The following is an 18486-nucleotide window of genomic DNA, read 5'->3' as shown; positions in this document are numbered from 1 at the left end:
TAATTCTGTGATCATCCCACATTTTATCAATCCCTCAAGTACAGTAAGAACGTGTAATGATTGATTCACTCAAAAAAGCACATTTCTCATCTCAGTAAGTTGAGATAATCAGTCGGAGCATGAAAGGAGCTCATTGCACCATCGATGTTCTTTCCCCTGAGAGAGAAATCTTTGTTGGTACTACTGGTTATGTCAGTCGGTGACAAACTGAACAGGAAAAAGAACAACAAACTGACTTTAATATCTTCGTATGCGTTTTATTTCTTTCCTCTGTGTTGTCACAGACGTGATCGGCCTGAATCTATACAACATTTCTCATTGATGCGGCATGTTCCAGCAGGGCTGAGCTGGTTCCAGGATTCATCTCAATTTCCTTTCAATGCAGTCAAAATGTCTGCAGTCTATATCAATTGTCTTGGTTTTTGATGAGACAAATAATTAAAATGAACTTGTGATCTGCTTCACTCCGAATCAAAGGACCAACAGCCCCTTGATCAGTTTACTGATAGCCGTCTTTCTAATCACTTACAAAGTCAACTAGTTTAAAACTGGTAAATTACTAAATCTGGTTGTGCAATCTAATCTTCTAATGCAATCTTCTAAGACTAGTAGTGTAAATTGGGTACTGGGGAAAAAAAAACTAGCGTTTTCAATTAAATAGCAACCAATGTTAAGCTAAACATGCAGTAATCACTGAAATAGCTTGAGTTGGATTCACGGAGTCAATTGAATTCTTAATCTTAACACATTTGTCAATCCTTTGAACGTGTCTTATTTTTATTAATGGGCCCAATTTAATATTGGTTATTAATGAGTTCTTAGTTTCTTGGTAAATGTTTACATTTAGTCACAGAACCATTTTTACTCAACCTGCAAAACATTCAACTCAAAGTGCCGTTGCAGCCGCGGGAGCCGGTGTCTCTGGTCAACATCGGTGCAGGCTTAATGCCTGTGTTTTTTTTTTGTTTTTTTTTAATAAGCCCCCCCCCGCGCCCTGGTAATTGGTTCGGGATGGCGTTTAATATTGTGGCAGCCTTGTTTTCATGAAGAAAATGTCAACAGGGATTCAAAGCTGATTCCTTTCTGTGCTCCACGTAAATCCAATGCTCTATTACTTTTTTCTTTCTTGCCCCCCCCCACCACACACCCCCGTCACTTTGGCTCGTCAGCAGTCTTCACCTGTCTTTCCTCCAGACCCTCCCCTGCGTGTCCGTCTCCCTCTACCTGCTGTTTGTTCTCCCTGAGGATCCACCGCAACAATCCAAATTCCTACCACCACTACGGCAGGTGTTCTCTGACCCCCCCACCACCAACTGCAAAACCCACACACACCGTGCCGGGGGGGGGGGGGGATCATCCATGTCTGGTTTGCTGTGTGCTGAGGCGTGATGAATGAAATTACAGTGCTATCATGCAGGCGCTGGTTTTACAGTACATTGGGTAACTGGAACCTACCCCCCCCCCCCCCCCCCCCTTCATTCATATTCTGCAAGTGTCTGTTCCTGCGTGGTGCCTTTTATGATTTGCAACAAAAGAAAAACATGTCATGCATGAAATTTCCAAGGCAACAGCTATGATGCATAGTGTTCATCGTTCTTCTCTGGATCTCACATTTCCTGTCAAAGAATCATCTTCCCTGTAACTTGTCACTGATGATGGAATCAGTGTTGCTGCCGGATGAGCTGCTGCAGTACACCGTACCGGGCAGGGGGGGTCATCAGAAGTTCACACGATGCTCCATGTCACGCTTTTCTCCGTGTCGGGTGCATTTTGGTTTCCAGTACCGCCCTTCTGATGTTTCTCCATTTCATGCTCTGGAAACCATTTATCGGGGTGACTTTTGCGCGGATTGGATCAGTTTGTGTGTTTGGTCGGCCTGTATGTGAGCAACGCTGTGACAAATTGAGAATTTGTACCTATTGTGGTACCTCTGCTTATAATGTGATGGGTGAATAGTTATCTGCTTTAAAGGCAGCGAAAACTGCACCAGGAAGAGTTAAACATGTCTGTAGTTAACAAAGTGCAGTGAAAATGGTTATTCGTCCTCATCAGTGATAATGGAGCTGGGGAGGAAGTGAAGGCTGCTGGAGTTGATTAATAACGGCGACTTTGTGTATGAGACAGAAAGCTCTGAGCTTAATATACTTTTACTGCTGCTGTCTTCAGTGTCTCTGGAATAAATCACAATATTACGACGCTCGCAGAGCAAAATGATGAAAGGCTTCTTCAGCAAAGAGCCCAAATCAGTTCATTAAAGTAATTGCTTTATTGTTTCTAATTAGCTAGAGAGATTTCTTTTATTTTTTATTTCACTGAAGGGTGGGCGATGACCACCATCAACCCCTCCTGCACAATTCATTATGCAACTCCGCTCCTTCCTGGTTTGCAGGTCCTCCAAAACACAACAATGAGGAAAACCCATAATCCCTTAACACTGGCACCACTAGCAGAACAAACCCGTGAGCTGTGCTGCTGCTATTTACAGAGTGGGAGCACAGTTTGTGGTTGTTTCTACCCATTTATTCCGTGTGCTTTATTCACGATGGATTTTCCCTCATAAAGCCCCCCCACCCCCCCCCCCCCCCCCTCCATGTGGAAGGAGAACATGAGCATCGGATGCTCATTTGTTGTGACGTTGCTCCATATCGATCAAAGAGTAAGTCTACACACGGAGGTGGACGGGAGCGTGACGTGGTCATCGAGGGTGTTGTGTTACGTTGGGAATCTGTCGGAGGCTGTCATCACCTCTTCATTTGGCCTGTGAGGGAAGGGGGGGGTGGGGGGGGTGGGAGCAGTGGTGACGAATCCCTTTGCCTTCACAATGCAGCTCGGGTACGGATGCACGTAGGCCGGCCTTCTGAGCACTGGGACCAAAGTAAGCAAAGGGTCACTTCTGATTTCCGAGGAAAAGGAGCTGAACTAGTGTTCGGTCATCCCCCCGATAAAACCTCACGGCCCGCCGCGCTTAACAAATTCTATGCAAAACCTCAATTTGACTGCCACTCATGAACATTTGACTATACATTATCTGCATGTTGCCATTCCCCCCCCCCCGGTGACTAAGTGCCCTCATTTTGATTGTCTTGACAAACTCTCTCTTCGGGGCTCCAACCTTTTGGCAAACCGCTGCACGTTTGTCTTGAGGCTCACGCAAAGCCTATTTACATGCGGTTAACACGCTTAATGAGACGTGCCGTCGGGAGGGAGGTGCTCGTCGTATCAGGCAGCCGGGCCCCTCAAAGCGTGGCAGGAAACTGAATCGGAGTCATCTCCCCTCGATTAACGAGTGATTAAACGGCAGGTCGGCTGACCTTCCGGCCCCCTAAAGACTTTAAGTGGATCAACGGATCTCCAGTCACCTCCTCAGCCAACCGTGCACTCAGCAGAGCGGCCCTGCAGGAGCAGGAGCCCGTTTGATCCACCTCCTGCTGTACCGTTGGCCTGTCAACCCCCGCCTCTCTCTCTGTGCGGCCTGGATTGTGACCAATGTTGTTATTTGATGTTTTTCCGTCCGTACTGTGGCTTTTTCTGCCCCGTCCGCAGCTCCCAGTGTGTCTTCAACACATTTCACCACATGCTTTATTTACTTTTAGCCTGTATTGTCGGCACACTCAGTTCATTCTTACACTTAGGGAAGCAACAGGTGGGCATTTTGAAATTTCTATGATTTTTTTTTTTTCTTATGTTGAGTAATTGGAGTGAAACTGACAAGTTCTCAGAGCCAACGGGTCTTTTACACATTAGACCTGGTGAGCCTTGACAGTGAGGCATCATGCATGGGCGTAGATAATAACACCAACGATTGTTTCTGCACAGATCCGGACAAACCCTCATATTAAAGCCCTTATTATTTCCCCCTAAAGGTCCTAACTAGTAAACGGTGATATTCCAGCTTTTTAATGACTTCATTTAGATCCCATTAATTTGGATTACGCAAAGAATATATGTGATCATTCATCAATCTCTCTCTACCTAAACATTGTTGTACTTGCATACAATGAATGCTTTTGCAAAGCGACTATTGAGCCCCTCTAACAGAAGAAATAAGTCAAATTTCTATGAATAAAATCAAGATGATAAAATATGGAAGAGAAAGCTAAGCAGAGGCTGGTTTACAAGAAAGAAAAACAATCGGATTCAAGTTCAAATGTTTTTACAGTTGTAATACATTTCATTGCTTTTCTCCAGCATATTTAGTTTTTTTGTTAATTATAAATAAGCCCATCCCCCCCCCCACACATACATGTAATATTGTTAATAAATAAAGTAATTCCATATCAGGGGAATCTAAAAATGATAATTATTATACATTTATAAAGATCCTATGAGCCTTTAAGGACAAAAGTCTTGTGTATGTATGAGTAGAAGAAAACTATTAACAGCACTTGTTAATATAGATATTTGTCACACCTTCCTCGTACCTCTTTCCTTTTAATCCATTGTGCTCTCCATCTCACCACTTCTTCCTCTGCCTTCCGTACCGCATCCATTTGCTTTATCGACTCTGTCTCCGTCTGCTTTTTATGCTGATGGACTTTCACTCTCAAGCTCTCTCGTTCTCCCCTTCGGTCTTTTGCTGACCGCATCGGTTTTACCTGCAGCTCTGGACTTTGAAGCTGTTCACTCGCAGCGTCTCTCTCGCTCCTCCTCGTGTCATTCATCACGACCACAAAGTTCCCCTCAGACGGATGATTTTGAGAGAAGGCCCGGACAGAAGAATGGGGAAGTGACTGCTTAGTTTATGCTTCTAACTTCAGCATGGCGGGTTTAGTACAAAAAAAAATCAATTAAGAGAGTTTCTATTCAACTTTGCCAGAGTTTTATGTTAAAGAACAATTAGTTCAAACGGTAAGAGGGAAAGACATTATCGCTATTGATCGGTTTGAGTAAGACTTCCTTTAAGCGGGACACTTATTTACTTTCCACTTCCACCTTCCTACTAAATAATACAGAGTTGGTTTATGTTTTAGTTGCCCAGAGTAGAGGCTGTGGCTATAAAATGACCCATTGGTTCCCAACATAAATCCAATTCTCCGTTAAAACCGAATAACTTCCTGAGTAAAAATCGGTTTTCTTGCTGTTAGATGCCTCACTAGATGTCTCATATCTTCCTTTCCTTAGGGTTCAACTGACTATTTAATGTTGTCATGTTCACCGCATGTTCTCCATCCCCCCCCCCGGGCATCCATCCAGCCACTGTTTTGACCCTGAACTCGCAGGCTGAGGTTCTCATCCATCTAAACTGGCTTCATTCAATCACTATTCCCGTGATATCTGCTCCTGCCTGGCATATCGTCTTGCACCGGGGGCAGATGGGTACCGCGGATAATTACCTAAAGTGTTGTGAGAATCGCAATCATCGTTCATAAAGTGACCTTCAGCCACAGCGCAAAACGCATTTTTAAATGAGTATTTGTGTATTTCCTGGAGGGGTCAGTGCTGCCTGGTCTACTATGAATACCTCCATCGCTTAAGTACGAACTCTGAAGCAGATATATTGTACAGATTGATTAAACAATGGCATGAACATGAATGTCTAAACCAAAGAGTTGTGAAGACATTTAGTTCAAAGCCATAATGTCCACCGTGTGTTGGTCAGGGATCTCTTAAATCTTTATCAACCGAGCAGGCAACCATGGCGAACAAATGACAAAGCCTACTTGTGTCTATTAAATACGTAGATACAAATATAGAAGCATTAAAAGAAGAAAAGCTTACCGATAAGACATTATTTAATATGTATCTCAAAATTATCTGAAAAGAGATGCAATTGAGAAGTTGTTTAAAGGACATTGCTTTGGAGGCGGAGTGGGAGGATATAAACTGGGGCCAGTCCATGTGTTCAAGTAAAGGAAGATTCACTGTTGTATGGCTGGATTTGGATGAGCTGGAGGAGAAAAAAAGGCCAAATGACTGACACATCTGTTCACAGTAAACAAGTTCTAAAGAGCTAAAGGCACGTAAAAAATAAATAACCTTTATCACAATGCATAACAGATCAGCGTTCTGGATCGCAGTCGCCTGATGACATGGATTTGAGCGGCGAACACAAACAGACGTCCCCTGGGTTACTCGGCCTGTCGCTACCCTGAAGTCAGAGATGGTAGTTTCTCACTTATTTTTACTAACCACTGTTACGTAACATTCAATCACACCTTCGATTACGCTGTAATGAACTAAAGCCCAGTTAACGTCTTGGTGGCAGAATGAATTAAAAGCGCTTATGGAGGTTGAGGTCAGCGGGGTGCAGAGATTACCAACACAAAAACCTCTGTGGTCTATTAGTTCCTGGATGGTGCAGAGAGAGAGAGAGAGAGGGAGGGAGCGGGAAGGAAAAGGTTGGTTGGGCCAAAGGCTGTGTGCTCCATGCTAATGTACAGGATGCATTATTACGCTGGGCACTGTATGCATCTCCAGTCCACACTGTATGTAGGGAGGGAGGCGACGACTGAGGGAAAAGAGGACAGGAGAGAGGATGGGGGGGTTGCAATAAAGGAATGGTCAGAATCCACAGGGAGCGAGAGAGAGAGAGAGAGAGAGAGAGAGAGAACATAGGAAGGAGGGAGGGAGGGAAGCAGGCAGGCAGAGAAGGGTGATGTCACCTCTAACAGGCAGCCAATGAGAGTCAGGGAGGGAGAAGGAGAGCGGCCGGAGGAGGGTGTGTTTTTCTATCACTGCAGCATCAGCAGAGAGAAGAGGGACGCAATCAATTTCATAGAGAGAAGAGAAGAAAAGGCACAAGTAGATCAGGCAGAGGGAGGAAAGAGGAGCCGCGACAGGAGGTAAGAGGATCTTTTTGTGACGAGACGCACAGTTCGTCATTAAACAGAACGAGAGCGTCAGAGAGCCGGTAAGAGGATTAATTAGGCTGTGAGGTGGAGGTGGCTTGTTATGGAATTGCACCTCCTGCCTCATTTACCGCTAAGCGTAAAGGATGACCGCCTTTTTCATGTAAATGACGCAAATTGGTATTTTCAAACGTCTCCTCTTTGGCAAATGGTCTCAAACTACGGAATGAGTTTGGCAAAAGAATTACGCTGATTTCAAAGGAGACATTTTCTTTTTTTACGTGGAAGCCCGGGTTGTGATCACTTATACTACACACGGGATCACTTTGAACTGTGAAAAGAAATTGTGTGCCTTGAAGCCAGGTGTATCAACCTGTTGGCACTTTTAGAGAGGAGGTTTTTCCTTTTTGACTTTGTATTTATCGTGGTGGGTGAACATGCAACAGGGTCTCCTCTGACATTAGTATTGAATATATAGTTGGGCCTAAAACACTTCATCGGCTGGATTATAAAATTAAATTAACAATTTGTTGTCATCTGATCAATCTTAAATTGACATTTGTGTTTATAGAAAAATATATGTGATTGGATTAGTTGTCTTAAAAATGTATTTTTAGTTTATTTAGTGTATTGAATCACACGTTAAATCCGTTCCATATGGTTGATGCTGAAATCTTCAGATAGCCCTCCTTTACAATTTCCCACTAAATTCAATAAATATTTATTGCACTCAACCCGCTCCTTCGCAATTATTACTACATTGTGCATTATTCTGCAAACAGGTTATAACATCTCAGGCAAATCATTTTCTTTGCCTCTTCCCCGGCCATGGTACTTTAAATCATTTTCACTATGAATTCCCCTCCCCCTGCTAATATGTCAGTGGCTTAATGTTAAGTACTGCCCATGATTGTAATGTGCTGCTACGACTCGTTTATGGGGGAGAAAGTAACTCGGCTGTATCGCGACAAACGCACAACAATCGTCCACCGATCTTATCTGCTGCAGCTGCACTGGGCCGGTTTTACCAAAGCGGAGAAACCAGAACTAAAGACTTTAGAGGAAAGACCAAAAATAACTGGAGGAGGGAAAGAAAGGAGGATAAATTCACACATCAACAGGAGTCAGAATGACGGAGATATTTATACGGGAGGAGATATCGGGGGAAGTGAAAATAAGGGTGGGGCAGTGATGGCAGCCGACTATGTGGAGGTGTGCCCATGAAAAGGAGGCCCTCACCTGGCTCCGTGCCATGCAGCTGGCTGCTGTCACCGTCTTCGGCCTGCTGCACATCTGTTCTCCTCAACAGCAGATAATAGACAATGTTCCACCCGTTGTGTTAGTGATGTAGAAAACTAGTGCCGAAAGCAGCTGCTGGAGACTGCAGGCTTTTTTTGTCTGTGGGTTCTTTATGCATATCTGATGCTTTTGTGCATCTGCTCATTAGATGCGCCCCTCTCCTAAAGATATGACAGTAAACCCCAGTATGTCTTCTCATGCACGGTGAGTGCATGGGTGTGCTATGTACTCAACCTACGCCCCCCCCACCTCCCTCCCCCACTCCTGCTCCCTTCATGCCTCAACAGCCTGCAGCTTGTCCCAGATGAACCCAGTCGGGGGACTGGAGGGGAGGGAAGCCACTGTGTCTGACAATGAAGTGTTACCATCTTTACAACATCCATAGACTGCACTGCACACATTCACACAATAGACCGAGATACAGCGGCTCCTGAAGAGGGCGTGTTGCCGTCGAGGTGTGTGTGTGTGTGTGTGTGTGTGTGTGTGTGTGTGTGCATCCTCTCCATGGCAGCAGAGCCCCAGAGCCCCACTGCTGGTCACATTATCATACTATTTAATGCAGTAGGGTGTGTGTGTGTGTGTGTGTGTGTGTGTGTGTGTGTGTGTGTGTGTGTGGGGCAGTGGCAGCCCGATCTCGGCGCTGCGTTGGGTGCTGCTGGTGTGGCAGGGATGTTGTTGTCGGAGTAGCAGGCTAGACGCGGAGTCTATGATTACTGTCGCTACAGTGCGGTGCAGAATGTCATCTCCCACTGGACGCGGGCTGCTTAATTGAGCTGCTCTGTCAAAAGACATTTGATGGCAACGGGGATTTGTGTGTGGAGAGACGGACAGGGCTCATCAATGGAAGGAGAAGGGGAAAAGGCAGCGGAGGACGCTGTAAGCAACGTACGGGAGAGAAGAAGCTGGACTTTCTTTTGAAATGCAAATCACTCTGCAGCCTTTAATGCATGTTCACTGCTGTAGGTATTGTAGAGAGGAGGGATCACGTGGAGTATAAGAAAGGGGAAGGTCACAAGGGAGAATGGGATGTAGCAGAAGAGATAACCATGGACGCGATAGGAGGGTTCTGATGGACGAAGCCCAGCCAATGCCTTATACCTTCTCTCTATACATCTTTAGGGGATGATAATGTGAGAGTCTGGCCTGTTTCCAAATGCCTTTAGTCCTGCAGTTGTGTAGGAGGAGAGGAGTGATGTGCTCTCCATCTGTTAGGAGCTACTCTGGGTAAGAGCAGTGCGACGCCAGCCCTTTGCTCCAGGGCTCCTGTTATGGCCTCCGGGCGCCTTCGCCACCCATCCTCCTCGCCAGACACCGATATATCAGCACACACATTGCCACATCTGAAAAGGCACAATTTCTGCAACTTGCACAAAAAAAACCTATAAAAACATGCCACAGAAATCTTGTTGCACTGCGCCAAATGAAAGCTTCTGTAATGTTGCCTCCCTGGCCTGATTACTTAAGCGCCTGCTACTGATCAAAGAGCGCACTTTCCACTTTTGGGGATTCCGCCATTTAAAGGAGCGACGGGGTAAAATAAGGGTTAAGAGAGAGAACCATCTTACAGATTGAAGTGTCAACAATACACGTTTCATCTCTGGTTTCCTTTTCATCCTCCTTTGAGAATAATAGCTGTAAAGTTACAAACTCTGGGAAAAACAGAAGAAAAAATAAAAAGTTTCAAAGGCTTGTGAGCGAACTCCCTCAACTCATCTCCCAGTGTGCGCACGCCTTTCTAAAGCTGTGCATGTGCGCGCAGCAGAGGTTGCACGTGCACCTTCAGGATGCTGTCAAGATGGAGACTCAACCCCCCCCACCCCTCCCCCCCGGTTGCAGCTCGGAGGCTGTTTGATTAGACTGTGCAGATGGGAGTCAGCCCGCTGGGTGTCAAGTGTTGGGGGGGGGGGTCGTGTCGACATGCTGTCAGGTTTTGGTGGAGAATACATTGAGGCGATTTAGGGAGCCGAGGGTCAGATGGATTGACAGGCCAGACCCGGGTAAGTGATTAGCGAATTGAGGAGGAGGGAACAGGGAGGATAACATTTGCGGAGGTGAAGTGAAGTAGGCAGGGAGGAAAACCAAAAGATGGAAAAGGATTGATTTTAAAAAGGTGGCAGGATGGTACAGAGGTGAAAAGGCACGGGCTGCTATTTGAGATGAGACAAAGCGGAAGAAGACGGCCACGGACGTTCCTCTGAACCACCTTGTTCGTTGTCACATAAGGAGTCCTGTTCTCTCTCTTTAGACACCTTGAGCAAACCTTTCAACCAAAGTAATGCATGTTTCCTTTTACCCTTTTCTGTGTCTGTATTCTCTCCCCTACGCCGCCACGAGGCTTCTTTGTTTCACTTTGTCATATCAGTATTCATGCAGCGGTGGACAGGGAGGCTCACATCAGGGCCTTAACCCAAATAATGACTGAGGCTCCTGATTGCGTCGCCAGACACACAACAAGGCTCGTAAACCCACCCCCCCTTTCACATTATTGGAGCTGTGATGGAGAATAGGGCCGAAGTAGAGGCGCCTTGTATAGAGATGAAATTACTTTTACAGCTTTCAGCACCGATGATAGTAGTATACAAATCGTAGATTTTCCATGTGTAACAAATACGATGTTGGTGGTTAAAATGGCTAAACTGGAAGGATATTACGTGAAAGCAGGATACAAATGAATTGATCAATAATGCAATTGGACGCTCCAGGTATTGAACACATGAAATTGAGGAAATCATTTAAAAAATCCATTCTTTATTATTTTATTTTAATATTAAGGAGCAAATGCATTTTTAATGAAAGGGCCAGACTGGAAGGCAGCAGAAATATGAATCTACAGAGAGCGATAATAAAGGATATGACACTTTGTGAATGATGTGGTCTTCTTGATGTTCTCCTCATCCTGTTTCTGTCTTCGACAAAATCAGAGTCTTTGTTGCAGCGAAAAGGAGAATTCCCCTCGGTGTCCGTCCCACAGTCGGCTCCGTCAGAAAGGCTTTATTGTCCACATCAGCGACTATAATTAGACTAAATTGACCGTCTGTCCAGTGTGTTCCAACTCCTTCTATGGAGCGCTTTATCAAAGATGTTTGAGTTAACTTCATAAAATACCAATGCTGGGTTACTGCCTATTATTTGTGACGGATAATGTCGAGTATATAATGGCCACATTGACGAGATAAAGTAAGTTTGATGGCTCCTGGGTTAAATAGCTTAACCATTAGGTTATGTGCACTACAGTACTTTATTATTGCTTTTGTTTTGAATCTCAATCTTTACAGAATACAGAAGCTTGTTAATGCTCATCTTTTTTTTCAGAATCAATGTCTTACGGCTCATCTAACTAACCCATTGCATTAGCATTTTATTCTACTTTATTTTATTACTTGTGCACTGTTGTCTTGTCTGTCTACTGTCGCGCACTAACCGCCAAGACAAATTCCTTGTATGTTTGACATATTTTGGCAAATAAATGTTTCCTGATTCCTGATCTTCGTCACTGACTGAGACGCATACAAAAAGAGGACAGAAATAAAACTTAATATAATAATAATATATTGTCCATTATTGTACTTTATGTAATTTGCCATATACCAAATTTAGCATTAATAACCTTATAAACGAACATGTATTTGTAGTATATAATTATTTTTTTGTTCAGGAAAATGTATTGGACAACGTATGCCTATGATCCCATTCAGGCTTTGATTACAGTGGACAGTTTATTTACAGTTTATTATGAGGACATGACCGCATTAGTGAAATCAATAAAATAATTCAGGGATTTGTTTCCCAGAGGCCAGCTACATTTTTAATGAATCTTAGGGGCTTGATGCATCTCAGCTTTATGAATTCTTCTGCACTGTTGCTCCGTTCCACGTTACAGCATTCTGCTCCTTTAAACCTTTTTTTAATACTGATTTAATTCTGCTCTACGCTTGGCAATGATTCTCAAAGTCCTTGGCATGACTTTCATTCTATCTTACAATGTTCTTTCTCCCAAAACTTGAGGAGAGGTGAGGAAAAAACATTTTGCTATGCCGATAGACCATCGATGGTAAAGCAGTGATCAGACACCCATATTACGTACAGGTGCAGCTTTTGCTCAGGTAGTATTTACATCATTACATCATCAAGTTTAATCAAATGTATTTCTATCAAAGAAATCAAAATGCTTTACAGCCACTGGCAGAATAAAGCACAACCGCTTTGTTGTGTGGAAACTGGAAGTCTCTGTTTCAACAAAGATGAGGAAGTTGTCCCGAAAGACATTTATATCACATCACATTTGTGTAGTTACATATTCCCTTATGTTCTCTGAATGCCTGGACTCGATCTGATCACAGAAGCACACTCAAGACTTTACTGATCAAGATGTTGTTCCCTGGAACTCTTGTAAGTCTTGTAAAATTCAGTGATTCAGTGATTCTGTGCCTCCGTTGTAGAATATTAAACTCTTTATTAAATTAAACTGATAACGTGGGTAGCAACGTTTGGTGTGTTGCTGCCAACAGAAGCATTGTTGTGAGAGCAAACATCCAAGAACTGTGTTTGTTGAGGCATCAGAGCCTGTGAGCTGGATTGATAGTGACTGCTAGACATTGACTGATTCGATGGTTTGATGGCGTTCTGAATTCATCTAAAGGCTCATTTATTTGGACTGTTTACGATCATTGATTTTGTTTTGACTTTGCCTCTATAGATACAGTCCATTTGAATGCACCGTAAATGAAATAGATGGGGCGTGAAACACAAGCATCCACACGCGCAACAACAGACGCAGTCGCCTCAAGTGCGGCAGGTGACGCAGAGGAGGCGGCCCGTCGGTGTTTGTTTGCTCCGCGTGTCTCGATGATGTTATGACTGCAGTTTCTAGCCAACTCTTTATCTGCTGTGTCAGCCATGATATATTCATTAGGGTTGGATTACAGAGAGTGGGAGGGGGATCGGGTTTTGAGTGGGTTGTAATCCCCATACACTGGCCTAATTTAATCTCACCTACTGTGCCATCCTATTACACACTGCGCCCACCCCCATGTGTGCATGCGTCTGCTGCAAGACAGCGGATGAGGGGCAGGCAAGGTTAAAACGGGGTAATACTAGACAAGAGGAGGCATGGAGACAAAGAGGGAGGATTGTAAGAAGAGAGCTGGAGGAGGGACATTGATTATGAGCAGCAGGAGACATTTGTGCAGAACAACAGAGAAACTGTAAATGTCAAGAGTAAAGAAATGTCACTGACTAAAGTGCAGATAGATAAGAGTCAGATAGGTCTGCTCTTGGAGATTTTATGTTTAACTCGAGTTGTGTTGCTTATTTTCCCTCTGAGCAGGAAGCTTCCTCTCTCAGATCACATATGAGGACCATACTTACATACATATGACGCATCATATATAGAATAGGTATAAACAAAAGTGCATGTCTCTAAAATGTTTTAATTGTGTTGAATTGTTTTTTTCTTATGGCCTTTTAGTCTGTGTTGAGAGTGACGTCATTGTGATGAATCACGGGGGGAACGATGGGAAAACACGCTCACAACGCCTCAGCTGCTGATCAAACAGATTATTATCGCCTCTTGCTTTCTCATTAACTCCATCATAATTACAGTTATTGCATGTGGTGTATTTTATTTCCCCTGTTTGGTTTTGGATTGTTTTTTACTCCGTGCATGCCCTTTATCAAACTTATTCACCACGGGTTTAAAAAAAAATAACATTTTAGTTTTCTAACCACTGTTCATTCTCCTTATTGGCGCTGAATCTTATTATGTTCATTGGGCCAAACTGCAAATCATTTGCATTTCAGAGAGACTAAACACAGTAAAGTAAGGGGTTATATAATTTATTATGCTGTTTTCTTTGCACTTAACAACCCAAATCTCTCTTTATCTGCGCGTAGCCAGAAAGAATCCGGCCATGCTAACCTGCTAAACCCTCCGCGCCCCACCTGAAGAGCTGCATGTCTGTGGATCGATTCTTGTTAGCCTCTTCTGAATGCAGACTGCTAAATCAAGTTGATGTTGGAGTTGTTTGAGTTTGCTCCCTGAATTGATCAGAGCTAATTGGGCATGGCGCTACAGAGAGCCCTGCACAGTTCCCGAGCTGCAATAACAAGACGCTATATTTAGCTATAAAACTGTCTGTTTACATCAGCCACCGTGCTCTGTGGACCAGCGTGGAGAGTTGAGCAATTGTTGTTTTTTTGTGGGCGAACTTGCAGGGAACACTTTGTGTGCAGTGATCTCTGTAAGATGTTTGTTGAAATCTGTGCCGAAGAAAGGACTCACCGATGTAGCAGGAAGCGATAAGGAGTCACAGTGGGAAGCTTCTTGTTAATACAAGGAAAAGATAAAAGGCCCGATCCCCCCCAGGGGAAACACAGGAGCAACACGAAGGAAAAATAGATTTATTCAGAGGGGCAGATGTCACATCGGGGGATGGAGGGAGATGAAGAGAGAGATGACGGAGGCCGCAACAGGAGAGAACAGACAGAGGGCCCGGACACTGTTAACGAGCTTAACGAGGTAATTATACACATAAGAGAAGACCTCACCCTCCGGGCCTTACGTGGGTGGGGGGGGGGGGGGGGGGGGACGCAGGGGACGCAGGAGAGAAGGTGGAATACTGGGAGAGGAAGAAAGGCAGTTTGTGCTCAGTAACCTTTAATAATGTTGATTGCACTGTTAAAGCGCGATCCCGCTCAGGGGGGACAAGCAGGTCGGGAGCGTGGATGACTAGATGGGGCCGGTGGGCGGGGGGGAGATAAGGAGGAGAAGATGCAGGCAGCAGAGAGAGATGGGAAGGTAAAGGATGGAGATCATGTTGAGATTAAAATGTCAGGGGCAGGTGCACACATGCACACGTGCACACGCACAACCTCTAGCACGGCCTAGACTGAACTGACGGGAGGAAATTCTCAATGTGTACCGTTTAACATCCACCTTCCTTCACCCTTTATATCTGCCCTCTCCATCTCTTCTCCATCTGGTGCTCAAGGAAGTCTGTGTCTTAGTTATGTAATGTATGTAACTACTGTTTTGAGGGGACTGAACCAGCATTAAATGTTAGTGACAGGGCTGTTGTTTGCCCCTCGGCCTGTCTGCAGGGTCCGTTCGCCTCCACATGTGACAGAAAAGCGTGTTTGTCCTTTTAGTTTAAATTAAAGGAAAATACCCAGAGATGTTATCATGAAAAGCTGTGTTTTTAGGCTGTGACTCGCTGGCAGGAGTCGCTGACGTGCTGTGCGGTCGTCCTGTAACGGAACCAGCAAGATCAGCAGGTTTAAGCCATGCGATCATGGGATGGAGATGTTTAGATATGTGCCGTTTCTGCAACAAAGCAATTCAAAGGTCTAAGTGATTAAGATTAAGAGATTAAAGCTAAGATTTCAAAAAACAAAGTGGATAAAAACCCATATATGTATATGGACCTTTTAAATGCAGGCCACAGAAAATAAAAAAGGTAAAAATAAAATAAGGACAGGTATGACAAAAAATTGATATTGTGATGTATGAACAAACCTAAATTACTAAAATGAATTCAAAAGAAGGGACCCGCAGTTGACCTTGTAGTTTTCTGGGAGTTTGTTGTAAATATATGGTGCATCTAAATTGAATTCTGAGTCCGGGAACAGCCTGTCCCAGACTAACTGAGACGTCTGCAGTCTTCACGATGGAGCGGAAGATTGGAAATGTATTTTTAACTCAACCCATTCATTGCTTTATAAACAGTATTTTGAAATAAATGACTTGTCCGGCAGGAATCCAGTATAAAGGCCCTCAGAAACAGGGGACTTGATGGAGTAGATCTGGTCTTTCCAGATTTCTGCCATGTTTTTAAGAAAGTGGATCACAAATTTGTATTGTTATCATTATTAGATGGTTTTCTCATCCATTTGAATGTGGGAGTTTACACTATAACATCAACAGCTGGCCGTGGGCAAATCTTTTACGTGTATATCTACAGTATAAATGTGGATTGTCAGACCCGGTTGGCCTAACCCAATGAAAAGCTCATCAACCGGTTGTTTAGCCGCAGGGAAAGGTCACCACAGCTTCTTCTGCATCCCTGTGGTCACTCTCAGTTTCTATCTGTTTTCTCTCTCTCTCGCTGGAATTGGAGCTGAACCCTTTCTGTCATCTCGCATAACTGGAGCAAAACGGGAGGGAAAGTGAGAACAGTGAGAGCGGTGGCTCTGGCCACAGCTGGGGCTTCGCTGTCGGCGGCTGTACCCCCATAGGAAGAGGAAGAGGAGGAGGAGGAGGAGGAGGAAAGCAAAGATGATGCTGGAGGAGAGGAGCGAGGAAGCTCTGCCAAACAATATAACTAGAGAGGCGATGAAACCCCTTTTTGCCTGTTCATTCTGTCCGCCTCCTTAAATAGATAACATAAGGACGGATGTAGTTGTCACACCCTTTATCACTCCGACTGGAGATGATGCACACATAAGCACACAGGCGGGGTGGAACAAGTTGTCTCTGTTTACCCTCTTCCCCACTGCGCCTCGCCAAAAATTTGCGGCGCGTTCTGGAAAATGTCACGTCCTTGATCTCTTTACCACTACACACTGGCGTGTGGAGGGGCTGGAGCTGTGTGGAGACGTGGGGGTAGGGGGGGATTTGCGGTGACAAGGGGCCTGTGCGCCGCAGATAACACTGCAGCCTTTGATGGAGCTCGGCCCTCCTCTGTTGGAGAGCACGAGCCTCCCCGCCTCCAAATAGATCTGCGCCGCGGACTCCATTGGTAATGATTGGATTCAGTTACAGAGCAGAAATGGTTTGCTGATGATAATGATAGCAGATGCGATGGGAATTAGTCAGCCACTTAGGGTCGTGGGACTGTATGGATGCTGTGCCAGCACCTGCACATTCCCCACAAGACTGGACGCTCTCTTTCAGGCTTGATAAAAGTTGATGGCTGGTGGGAGAATGCTACCTGTAATTGCATTTCGTAGGACGTTGGCGAGGAGGTTTTTAATGAAGTAGGGCAGCACGGATGCAAGACAATGTTCCATAAGCCTCTTTCTATAGAGAAGGAGAGGAAGACTGTGTGCAACAGTTCAGGGAGAGAAAAGGGGGAATCTATACTTAGGAATGAGAGGCAATCAGCAGGGAATAGAGAACAGAAGTGGAAGAGATGGAAGAGCCCAAGTAACAGGCAGACTTTCAGCAAAGAGGAACTCTTTCAAGTGTGGGTAGCGTGTAGATATGACGGAGGAACTGGAGAAAGCCGGTGGTGGGGGAAGAGCAAGAGACGGAGACACGGGAGACGTGAGATGAAGGTGGTATGAAGTACAGAGAGACAGACAGAGAGAGAGAGAGAGAGAGAGAGAGAGAGAGAGTGGGGTGAGAAAGATGAACATGTAGGCGGGGGAGGGGAGAGAAATATTTCCTGCTATCTGCTGAGCTGGAGTCAGGAGGTTGTCATGGTGATGGCAGGGTGAGGAAAGGAAAGGGAGCCAGAGGTATTGACACCTAACGTGCACACACACATTCATGACTTTGGGGACCATATATTGACACATTCATTTCCTGAACACTTGCCCTCAGCAAAACCACGGCTGCATCCATCCTAACATCTACACTAACTTTAACGCCTGGAGGTTTGTGATTTGCGGACGTACATTCTTTGAGCACACTGTGAACAGATGTATGCATCCAGAAGAAAGGTAAAACACGTACGCACACACATGGACAATACAGGGCATATTCTACAACAAACAATGAGTCATGCACAACAATACTGACCTGTCACATCCTACTGTAAGTAAACACACACACACACTTTCTCACACAAACCAACACCAAGTGCACAGGTACAAATAAGCTGAGACCGTGTAGCCGTGAATCCCAGGAGCCCAATCACCATGCAAACTCTGTCCCCCACGTCTGTCTGCTGGCTTTATCCTCACTCAGCCTTATTTGAATGGCAGGCAAATCCCCGTGAACTGACTGGTCTTGCCAGAAAATGACCTAAACCAACCTTTGAGCGACGCTCTGCGTGAGTCTTCACGTGTCTGAGCTTTGCGGTTCTCCTCGTGTGCCGATGACGCTGAGAGATGCGGGAAGCAGAAACAAGCTGATGTAGGGACAACATGCAGCTCCAGTGGGGGATTGTTTTCTAAGCCAGTGCACATACTTTTATGACAATACTTTGTATTTGTACATTGCTTTTTTTTCAAAACAAAACTGCAGTAAAAAAAACATCTCCACACTGCAGTTAATGCTGAAATCCTATTAAAACACATCCTTACACCAGAGGATTTTAAGAGTGTTTGTAAGACATGTTTATGGACTAAATAAAGGTTAATTACTCAGGCGTAGTAATAGAGCGTGTGTTTATCAAGTCCGATAGAAAATATTAAGATGTTTCACAGCAGTTTGGCGCCGTGAAGCATAAAGGAAATG

The 18486-nt window shown here is 44.7% G+C and overlaps 1 protein-coding gene across 4 annotated transcripts in view; it reads left to right on the top strand.

Moving 5' to 3' along the window:
* The first annotated feature begins 6553 nt into the window (after positions 1-6553).
* The window catches only part of l1cama (L1 cell adhesion molecule, paralog a), a 34846-nt gene continuing 22913 nt past the window's right edge, over positions 6554-18486 (top strand). For all 4 annotated transcript variants that reach the window (XM_078092054.1, XM_078092049.1, XM_078092048.1 and 1 more), the window contains exon 1: positions 6554-6782. The gene's annotated coding sequence lies outside the window, so the exon portion shown is untranslated. The remainder of the gene's footprint in view (positions 6783-18486) is intronic.

The sequence above is a fragment of the Gasterosteus aculeatus genome, chromosome 2 (assembly GCF_964276395.1).
Source record: "Gasterosteus aculeatus chromosome 2, fGasAcu3.hap1.1, whole genome shotgun sequence".
Classification (NCBI taxonomy): domain Eukaryota; kingdom Metazoa; phylum Chordata; class Actinopteri; order Perciformes; family Gasterosteidae; genus Gasterosteus; species Gasterosteus aculeatus.
This window is presented reverse-complemented; position numbering and strand designations above follow the sequence as displayed.